This window comes from Tupaia chinensis, unplaced genomic scaffold (assembly GCF_000334495.1).
Source record: "Tupaia chinensis unplaced genomic scaffold, TupChi_1.0 Scaffold000451_2, whole genome shotgun sequence".
Classification (NCBI taxonomy): domain Eukaryota; kingdom Metazoa; phylum Chordata; class Mammalia; order Scandentia; family Tupaiidae; genus Tupaia; species Tupaia belangeri.
The window spans coordinates 2,637,904-2,647,720 of NW_006159958.1; positions in this window are offsets into that span (position 1 = coordinate 2,637,904).

Below are 9,817 nucleotides of genomic sequence, written 5' to 3' on the forward strand. Positions count from 1 at the left end.
TGCCGCCCGATGGCGCTGGCGGCCACTCACGCGCGGAGTCGGGTGTCCTGCAGGCCTTCTCCCGTGGGCTCGCTCAGCCGTGAGAGCGCGCGGTGGCCACAGACCTGCGCTTAGCCAGGGGGCTTCCCTGCGGAAGGGCGGGCCGCTGGCCACTGCGAGCTCGCAGGGACAGCGCTCCTAATTTGCTCGTGGCGCTATCTGCAACTGTCCAGCCAGTTGATGCGACGCATTGACGGCAGTGCCTTGGGGACATCTGTCACTAAATTCGTCCCTTTTTTAAGAATTTCTTTTCAAAATTATTTACTTACTCAGTTTCAATTTGACCAGAGAGAAAGAGAGTGAGAAAGCAAGCCGCCAGGTCCAGGACTCGAACCATGATTGGCCTTGTGGAAGTCCAGCGCCCTTAACCACCGCACCACCTGCTGGTCCCTAAAGTCTTTTATTTTTTAAGAGGTTTTAGCCTTAGGGCACGGCTGGAGAGAGACAGAGTGAAAGTGTGAAATCACCCCCAGGGCTGATGGCTCCAATACAATCTCTTCTCCATTCTCCTCTGGGGATCCTGGATGTGCTTACACACTTGATGGCATGAGTATCGAGCCACCAGGTAGCGGATTCAAATGGCAGTGGGCCATGCCAGAGTCCAGTGACAGAATTGCTATGCCATCTGCTGGCCCCCGTAAATTAGAGTCTCTTAAAGCCACAAAGCAAGGCCGACTGTCAGGTAGTCACTAAATGCCCTGAGCTCATTCAGGCAACATTTCATTGAGTGTGTAATAAAAACGCTGTATCTTGATTGTGGGAGCATTCAGCTGCTTGAAGGCACAGATTTTGCCTGGTTGATCCTGGCAACATGTTCTTTGAGCTCTGGAATTCAATGGGAAAGAAAGAAAAACTTGACCACTGGAAGGTCTGAAAGATAAGTCAGGATGATCTGGAACTCAGGATAATTAAAGCTGTAAAGAAGCCCTGCTCGCTTCAATAGGAAGGTAAACTCTTGGAAATAAAAAGGCTAATAGCAATGATGACCAAAGCAGAGTCATTCCGAGAGAGAATTTATGCACATTAGAATTATGTCTGCTGGGAATCAGCAGTTACCGTAATGGCTATGTCGCTGGATTCCCACGCAGTCGACCGCGGTTCGCGTCCCAGACCTGGTGGCTTAGAACTCACACCGGGCGCATGTGCGTGCGTGCCCAAGATCCCGAGAGGAGAATGGAGGAGAAGGGATTGCAGCAGTGACCATCCCCCCTGGGGGGTGATATCTCGCTTTCTCTCTCTCTGTCTCTGTCTGTCTGGCGAGTGCACACGCCCTATAGGAAAATCCTCTCAAAAAAAAAAATTATGTCTGCTAATTTTCAGAGAAAAATTGGGGGCAGGCCAGCCTGAATGCAACTACCAGACAATCTGGTCATGATTTCAGGCTTAACGTCTCAAAACACCACTTTATTTTATTTGTAAAATGAGGGTGTGGTATTAATGACTAATGAGGAAATACACCCAGAACGATAGCCCAACACCTGGCAGAAGAGTATTAGCACCTTTAAAATTCCTGTGCCATGCATTGTGGAGGCTGGGGGAAGCTGGCTTCACCTTGGAGCTTAGGTGGTAGGGATGTACGTCTGTTAAACCAGCTATTATTAGACAGGATTGTTAGAAAATTCAGGAAGCTAGTGAGCAGCAGAGTTCTAGGGCTGTGAACTAGAACTTTTGAATCCTCTACACACAGCATTTTCACAAAGTTCAAGGAAAATGCATATTAAGAAGAAACTAGGGGACCAGCAGGAGGAGTGGTGGTTAAGGCGCTGGACACTCCTACATACCTGACCATGGTTCAAGTCCTGGACCTGGCAGCTTGCTTTCTCACTTTTCTCTCTCTGTTTCTCTCTGGTCAAATTAAAATAAATGAATGAATAAATAAAATAACTTTAAAAAATTATTTAAAAAAACTATGCATGGATTTCAAAAGTCTTTTGCACCAAAATATACTCATATTTAACTACATATTCCCACAAATGTGTTGAAGTCACCTTGTAACTAGAGGGCATCTTTTAACAGTAATTTTTAGGATGGAACATACATTTTTCTATATAAACTAGACTCACTACACTTAGAAATACATGCAGGATTTAGCATAATGGCTATGTCACTGGACTCCCGTGTAGTCGACTGTTGTTCGAGTCCCAGACTCAGCGGCTCAAACTCAAGCCAGGCGCAGCATGTGCGTGCGTACCCAAGATCCCGAGAGGAGAATGGAGGAGAAGGGATTGCGGCATGACCATCCCCCTGGGGGGGGGGTGATTTCTCGCTTTCTGTCTCTGTCTCACTCTGTTTTTCTAGCAAGCGCATGTGCCGTATAGCAAAAAAACTTTCAAAACAAATACATGCAGAAAAGAGATAAATTCTGATATGACAGATCCACATTAATTTAAGTAAAGTTGGGTATACTTTATGTAGCCACACCTGCACGGAAGATGTGCACATTATCCCACAAAATCTCTCGACACTGTTAGAAATGGCTTGACAGAACTAACACTGGTCTGAGCTAGTTTGAAATCACTATTGAATTTTGAAGAAAAAAAGGCTCATCTTTCAACAAAAGTGTTAAAATCACCATCCGTTTGGGTTAAGGGTGAAAGCCTAAACAGGCAGGTGAGAACAAGTCCCAGGAATTAGGTTATATTATTGACATATTTTCTCAATTCCAAAATGATGCTTCATTTTAAAAACCTCTATTGGGGTTGTTAGCAGCATTGGTATATGATTGAACAGATGGATTAGGAATCCAGGCTGAAGCAAATCAACTTTTTGTTGAAATTGTTTTAAAAAGACTGGGTGATGGGACCAGTGATTGACGTAATGGCTATGTTGCTGGACTCCCATGTAGTCGACTGCAGTTCATGTCCCAGACCTGGTGGCTTAAAACTCACGCTGGGCGCGTGTGTGTGCGTGCCCAAGATCCCAAGAGGAGAATGGAGGAAAAGGGATTGCGGCATGACCATCCCCCCGGGGGGTGATTTCTCGCTTTCTGTCTCTGTCTGTCTCTGTCTGTCTGGTGAGCACACGCGCCCTACAGCAAAAACCTCAAAAAAAAAGACTGGGTGAATTTCTCATTCTTTTGAAACAAGATATGGATACATCATTGCCCTTTTCTCTTTTTTTTTTATGTTGTGAACAACCCTTGTCTGGCCAGGAGTTTTGTCCTGGGACTGTATTTGGTATGGCAGGCCTTTAATGAAATGAATGGGATGGATGAAAATTTTTCCCCCTGGTAGTCACACCCTCAAATAATTGTTTTAGGTAAAGGACAAAGTAATTGTTCAGGAAAGGCTTATAACAATGCATTCTAGTTTTCCCCCTACATATTTAGGCTCAGCGTTAGATATTAAAGTAGCTTTTTTTTTTTGAGAGAGATATTTTTTGCTATAGGGTGCATGCGCTCCTCAGACAGACAGAGAGAGACATAGAGACCGAAAGCGAGAACTCACCCCCCAGGGGGGATGGCCACGTCGCAATCCCTTCTCCTCCATTCTCCTCTGAGGATCTTGGGCACGCACGCACACGTGCCCGGCGTGAGTTCTAAGCCACCGGGTCCGGGACACGAACCGTGGTCGATTACGTGGGAGTCCAGTGACATAGCCATTACGCTAACTGCTGGTTCCCCAATATTAAAGTAGCTTTAAAGTGGTTATCCTATCAGGGTTTATTTTGTATGTTCCTAGAAAACAAGTGATAAACTACTATATCCTTCATAAAACAGACATTATCATTGATAGCAAATATGCAATGTGTATTATTCCATCCTCCTCACTATGTGTCATCTTGAAGTATAATTGATAGAGAAGACAGAAGAATTAATTGAGACTCTCAAGTATCAAATCCGCCCACTTGTCGTTGATAGAAAGGTAGGCCAAGAAGAGCCTGCCAGCTTTGCTGTGTTCCCATCTTCAGAGAACCTCTGTGACTTGTCACGTTCTAAGTAGCTGTCTACACATGGTCACCTCTACCGTATGGGAAATAGCTTCTAAACTTAGATGTCTATGTAGACGAGGCAGGAGGAGGAGGGATCTTAAAGCTGCATCACCACGACCTCCTTCTTTAAAATACGGTGTGATCTTTGTGGAACTTGGTTTACGACAAACGTGAAATGTTTTGAGAATATTGGTAATAACGCCTACAGGTATTTCAAAACTAGAGTTGAGTCACCATCAGCAATTACTGAACATGTATACTGTGGGAAGTAGCTGACTCAGAAGTTAAAGATTCCTTGTCCTGAAATAATTTAGTACCCAAGTTGGTAGAAGGAACAGGTATATTGCCACAGCAAAGATAGTCTATACGTGCTTTTTATTATTTTTTTTTGGGGGGGGTGGAGATGTTTTGCTAAAGGGCATGTGTGCTTGCCAGAAAGACAGAGAGAGACAGAGAGACAGAAAGAGAGAAATCACCCCCCAGGGGGGATGGCCATGCCGCAATCCCTTCTCCTCCATTTTCCTCTCTGGATCTTGGGCACGCACGCACACATATACACACGGGCCCAGCATGAGTTTAAGCCACCGGGTCCGGGACTCGAACCGTGGTCGACTACATTGGGAGTCCAGCGACATATCCACTACGCCAACTGCTTGTCCACATGCTTTGAATGGACATTCTGATAGCTACCACAGTGGGTGGACTGGTTTCAAAGAAGACTTCTTGGGACTGGGGTTTTAGCCGGTCTTGAAGAATGACTACAACGTAAATACACTGGGACCCTTTCAAAAGGAACAAGCAGCAGGAAGAAGCGCAGAGGTCGGATATGGGATTGTAACTTTCTCATAAAGAACAGAGTGTGAAAAGGCAAAACTGTGCGACTGAAGCAGTCAGAATAGTGGAAAGGAGGCGAGTGACGAGTGACAGTGAGGGGACCGTGAAGTGCTAATTAAAGAACTTGGACGGGTCCTGTTAGGTGTCCTTTGATTGTTTTGAAACGGGATGTTGACAAGGGCAGAGGGCATTTGAGGTTCTTGGTAGGTGAGTAGACTGGGTTAGAAAGGGCCTGTCGCTCTTAGCCAGAAAATAATAAAAACTCCCCTGGGTCTTAAGGCAGGGAGGCCGTTACATGCAGTGGCGTCATTTTCTAAACCTAAGAAGGACCACTGCTTTGAAGCAGCAATAATCCATTTAGAGCATTCCCCAGGGGGAATTGGCTGGGCGATGGGGGCAGGCTTTGGTCAGATTTCCTGTTGGAGGACCGCCATGATGGACTACCCGAGGTAGGTTCCAATTTAGTACCTTTTACACTCAGCAGAGTGTTGGAACAGTCCGTAAGATGTTCCCAGGCATCTTAATGATGTGTTTTTGAAGTTTTATTTAAACTTGTGTGAAAAGTAGGAGCTTTTAAGCAAACAAAAGATTCTTTGGCCAAAAGTAATCCGGCTCTTCCCTGGTCGGCTCGTTCAAGTCTATCTAGTGTTTATACAAAATACTAAAACGTTCCCAGAAATACCAGTGTTTTATAAGAAACACTAAAAATCTCCCCCAAAATATCAAATCCCCGTGTTCTGCTCAGGTTTAAGATCATTTCTCTTTCTCTCAATGTATGCATTCCAGAGCATTGAACCCAAAGTTAGCTATCCATCTCTTTACCCTTTAGGAAGAACAGCTCCAAAATGAAATCTCAAAACTCTCTGGAGGGGGAGAACCAGCAGTTAGCGTAACGGCTATGTCGCTGGGCTCCCACGTAGTCGACCGCGGTTCGCATCCCGGACCCAGTGGCTTAAAACTCACGCCGGGCGCATGTGTGTGCGTGCCCAAGATCCCGAGGGGAGAATGGAGGAGAAGGGATTGCGGCGTGGCCATCCGCCTGGGGGGTGATTTCTCGCTTTCTGTCTCTCTGTCTCTCTCTTGTCTGTCTGGCGAGCACACGCGCCCTATAGCAAAAACCTCTCCAAAAAAAAAAAAAAACTCTCTGGAGGGGGAAAAGTTATAGCTAACTCTTAAATGTTGCACGAGGGAACCAGCAGTTAGCGTACTGGCTATGTCGCTGGACTCCCACGTAGTCAACTGCGGTTCACGTCCCAGACCCGGTGGCTTAAAACCCACGCTGGGCGCATGTGCTGCGTGCCCAAGATCCCAGGAGGAGAATGGAGGAGAAGGGATTGCGGCGTGGCCATCCGCCTGGGGGGTGATTTCTCGCTTTCTGTCTCTCTGTCTCTCTCTGTCTGGTGAGCGCACGCGCCCTATAGTGAAAAACCTCTCAAAAAAAAAAAAATGTTGCACGAGAGGCAGTATAGCAGTGGGTTTGTTTGTTTCTTTGTTTCGGGTTTTTTTGGAAAGGTTTTTGCTACAGGCCGCGTGTGCTTGCCAGACAGACAGAGAGACAGAAAGCTAGAAATCACCCCCGAGGTGGGATGGCCACACTATAATCCCTTCTTCTCCATTCTCCTCTCAGGATCTTGGGCACGCACGCACACGTGCCCGGTGTGAATATATATCACCGGGTCCGGGACTCGAACCACGGTCAACTACATGGGAGTTCAGTGACATGGCCATGACGCTAACTGCTGGTCCCAATATAGCAGTGTTTTAAGACCACAGGCTGTGGTGTTGCTTTCCTGCTTCCTCCGGGTTTGGTGTGGGACAGGTTATTTAGTCACTCTGTGCCTCAGTTGCTTCCCTGGAACAATAATAGTTCCTACCTAAAATGGCTGATGGCAGCATTAAAGGGTATACAAAACCTGAACCTTGTCTGGCATGTAGTATGTGCTGTATGCACTCATCATGATATTTCTGGGGTTTGTACACACATATAGGTCCTGCTTAGTTAGCCTATGATCAATCGATAATTCTGTGTGCATTGTAAAATGTCTTTTGATGATAAGATGCTCACAACCAGTAAGGTATAGTTCAGCAGAAAGAAGCAGTTGGAAGGCACTTTTCATCTTTGTAGTTTACATAGTCTCTTTTCTTCCTTCTTTTAAACTTGTGTGTATAGTAGGAACTTTTGGGACCAGCAGTTAGCATAATGGCTATGTCGCTGGACTCCCATGTAGCTGACCACGGTTCGAGTCCCGGATCCAGTGGCTTAAACTCACGCTGGGCGCGTGTGCGTGCGTGCCCAAGATCCCAAGAGGAGAATGGAGGAGAAGGCATTGCGGCGTGACCATCCCCCCTGGGAGGGTGATTTCTCACTTTCTGTCTCTCTGTCTCTCTCTGTCTGTCTGGCGAGTGCATGCGCCCTACAGCAAAAAAAAAAAAAAAAAAAAAAAAACCTCTTCAAAAAAAAAAAAGAAGTAGGAACTTTTAAGCAAACAAAAGATTCTTTGGCCAAAAGTTATCGGGCTCTTCCCTGGTCTGCTTGTTCAAGTCTATCTAATGTTTATAAAAAATACTAAAACGTTCCCAGAAATACCAGTGTTTTATAAGAAACTTTCTTTTTTCCTCCTTACTTTGCCAGGAGACATCTGTGGTAGCAGGCTCAGACAGAGACAGGAGTCAAAGGGAGAGAGAAGGAAAGGGAAGGAGAGGGAGTAATCGCCCCCTCATGGGGCTTGACCACAAGCTGCAATCCTTCTTCAGCTCTCCTTCCTTAACCAATAGGCCCTGAACCTGGTCTCTTACTTTCATATCAGTGATTTAAACCAGCCCTGTAAAACATTTCTTCTGGACCAGCAGATGGCGTAATGGCTATGTCGCTGAACTCCCATGTAGTCGACTATGGTTTGAGTCCCGGACCCGGTGGCTTAAACTCACACTGGGCGCGTGTGCGTGAGTGCCCAAGATCCCGAGAGGAGCATGGAGGAGAAGATATTGCAGTGTGGCCACGCCCCTGAGGGGGTGATTTCTTGCTTTCTGGCTCTGTCTCTCTGGTGAGTGCATGCACCCTGTAGCAAAAACCTCTCAAAAAAAGTTTTTATTTCTTCCATTAATAACCACGGTGGCAGTAGAATGTGTGTATTTATGTAGTGATATTTTTTCCACTGAGCAAAAGTATTATATTTTAAATATTTTCGTCCTGAATTGGTTTTTCCCCAGATGCACTCAGTCATATTTGTTTTTGTTGGGGGAAGCAGCAGACTTAATAAATACCAGTGAGAGAAAATGTGGAGTACAAAGGAAAATGGCTTGGGGCCCAGCCTTGCTACCATGGTGAAGTCAAAAGGCATGGATCTGAATGCCGGCTTGACTGCTTCTTGGCTTGATGACCTTGACCAAGTTATTTATTTCGCCTCCTGGAATCTCAAAATGTTTATCAAGAAGATAAGTACCTTATAAGGTTGCGGTGTGTGATTAAATGACCTTTTTTTTCTTTTGGAGAGGTTTTTGCTATAGGGCGTGTGCGCTCACCAGACAGACAGAGAGACAGAGAGACAGATAGTGAGAAATCATCCCCCAGGGGGGATGGTCACGCCGCAATCCCTTCTCCTCCATTCTCCTCTCGGGATCTTGGGCATGCACGCACACGCGCCCGGCGTGAGTTTAAGCCACTGGGTTCAGGACTTGAACCACGCTCGACCACATGGGAGTCCAGCGACATAGCCATTACACTAACTTCTGGTCCCGACAACACATTCTTGACAATGGAAACTGAACAATATTTATCAAACAAGGTAGGGAAACTTCTCTGCATCATAAAAAGGACAACCCCATATCAACTGTTACAGAAATGAAGTAAGATGGAAAATGTTAACAAATGTTCTTTTTGGAAGACTTTTTAATTTAATTTTTATTTATTATTATTTAATTTGTTATATGGCACACATGATCATGAGAGAGACACGGATAGAGAAAGAGAAAGTAAACTACCAGGTCCGGGACTTGAACTGTGGTCAGCCATGTGGGAATTCAGCCCCCCAACCACCCTGCCTCCTACTGATCCCTTAACAAACTTTTTTTTTTTTTTTGGAGAGGTTTTCGCTATAGGGCACGGGCGCTCGCCAGACAGACAGAGAAGGACACAGAGACAGAAATGGTCATGCCGCAATCCCTTCTCCTCCATTCTCCTCTCGGGATCTTGGGCACGCACGCACACGCGCCCAGCATGAGATTTAAGCCACCGGGTCAGAGACGCGAACCGCAGTAGACTACGTGGAAGTCCAGCGACATAGCCATTACGCTAACCGCTGGTTCCCTTAACAAACTTTCTTAAAGAGACTTCCTCCACTGTCAGAGATCTTGAATAGCCTCCTGGTCAATCATCTGGAAGCAATTCTTCATGTAATTGATGAACTTGGCTTCTACTTTGGGAAGAGAACCACCTTTTTCTAATCCTTGCTTGCAGTTTTGCTTTAACGTCTTCTTCAGAACTAGATCCTTTTGGTGTTTTAGGAGTTTTTTCCTTTTCCTTTTTTTTTAAAAATGATTCTTGACCTTTAGATCTTGATGTTGATGATTTTCAGTCTTTTCCATTCTGGCTTGATTTTTGAGTATTTTTACCAGGAGCATCTCATACAGATTTCTTCACTGAAACCTTTTCTTCTGTTTTCTCATCTTCAAAATCATCATCATTGGGACCAGCAGTTTGCGTAATGGCTATGTCGCTGGACTCCCACGTAGTCGACCGTGGTTCAAGTCCCGGACCCGGTGGCTTAAACTCACGCCGGGCGCATGTGCGTGCGTGCCCAAGATCCCGAGAGGAGAATGGAGGAGAAGGGACTGCGGTGTGGCCATCTCCCCTGGGGGGGGGTGATTTCTCGCTTTCTGTCTCTCTGTCTCTCTCTGTCTGGTGAGCGCATGTGCCCTATAGCAAAAACCTCTAAAAAAAAAAAATCATTATCATCCTAATCATCATCTTCATCATCATCTTTGTCAGCAGCAAGTTTTACTTTTTTTTTTTTTT